This window comes from Galeopterus variegatus, unplaced genomic scaffold (assembly GCF_000696425.1).
Source record: "Galeopterus variegatus unplaced genomic scaffold, G_variegatus-3.0.2 Scaffold4911, whole genome shotgun sequence".
NCBI lineage: Eukaryota > Metazoa > Chordata > Mammalia > Dermoptera > Cynocephalidae > Galeopterus > Galeopterus variegatus.
Window position 1 is genome coordinate 163,108 of NW_007731022.1, and position 1,518 is coordinate 164,625.

Below are 1,518 nucleotides of genomic sequence, written 5' to 3' on the forward strand. Positions count from 1 at the left end.
CAGCCAGCCCATCCGTCTTTTTTATTTATATATTTACTCCCTTTTAGATCCACTCCGTGTCCCTAAATAACTCCTCGAAGTCCTGTTGTTTGCACACATTCTTGTGCAATGGATATTGTTTCCAGTACCCGATTCTTCCCTTCTCGTGCCCACGTTCCCTGATCCGCGGCCTGCCTCGCACGTGGCCTCTTTCCTCCATTCCACGCAGCGTGTTTCTGTACATTATTTCTTTTTTTTAAAAAGATGACCAGTAAGGGGATCTTAACCCTTGCCTTGGTGTTGTCAGCACCACGCTCAGCAGTGAGCGAACCGGCCATCCCTATATGGGATCCGAACCCGCGGCCTTGGTGTTATCAGCACCGCACTCTCCCGAGTGAGCCACGGGCCGGCCCCTCTGTACATTATTTGCTCCCTGTGGCGTTCGCTGCATGGCAGCCGCGGTGCCATCCCAGGCCTGCCTTGTCCTCGCCTGTCTCTGGTGACCGAGTTTGCACTCCCGCTGTGGAACTCGCTGGGCCTGTGGCCTCCCCTCTGCAAACTCAGCCTGTGCCTGTTTTCTGCCAGGCTTGCCGGCTTTTTCCCGTCAATTTGCAGGAGTTCCCTGTACATTCCACATCATCAATTCTCAAACTGTTGGGCCTCAGGACACTTTTAAACTCTAGAGATTTATCCAACGCCCCAAAGAACTTTTGTATGAGTGAGCTTCATCTGCTGGTGTTTACAGTATAAGAACGTAGGCTGGCCAGTTAGCGCAGCTGGTCAGAGCTCAGCCCCGTATCACCGAGGTCACGGGTTTATATCCCTGTACTGGCCACTGCAAAAAGAAAAAACAAAACAAAACAAACAAACAAAAAAGAACATAAAACTATGAAAATTTGAAGATATGCATGTATTTGTTCCTTTTAAAATATCGGGCCAGCCCGGTGGCGCACTGCTACAGTGCGCCGCTTGGGAGCGCGGCGGCGCTCCCNGGTTCCCGCTCACTGGCTGAGCGAAGTGTGGGCGCGACACCGAGGGTTGCGATCCCGCTGCCGGTCCTGGTCCGGTACGGGGGCAACACTGAGGGTCGCGATCCGTTGCCGGACACGAAAAAAGACAAAAAGGGGAAAAAAAAATAGTAGCAGGCCATCACAGGACACCATTGACAGGCCCAGCTCACCGGCTGCATGACCTACCAGAAAACCCTCCCAGGACAATGAGGTTACACGTGCCTTGTCTGCTTTGGTAACTTCTTGAAAGTCATTGCCCAGGACTTGTAGTCAGACAGCTCAGCCAGGCTCGGAGTCTCCAGATTCACCTCAAACCCTTTATGTGTCCTTCAATCCTGAATAAATTATGTCTTCAACTTGACGAATCCTAAACAAGCCTCCAAAAGACCCTCATTACACAGGAGCCCCAAAGCTCGCACACACCCCAGCGTGGCCCCCGGCCCCTCAGGCCCCGCGAAGACTGCAGGCAGGTGCGCCGCTCCCTGCAGTGAGCAACTCAGCCCGTTTAGCTGCAACGACAACGTGCTGT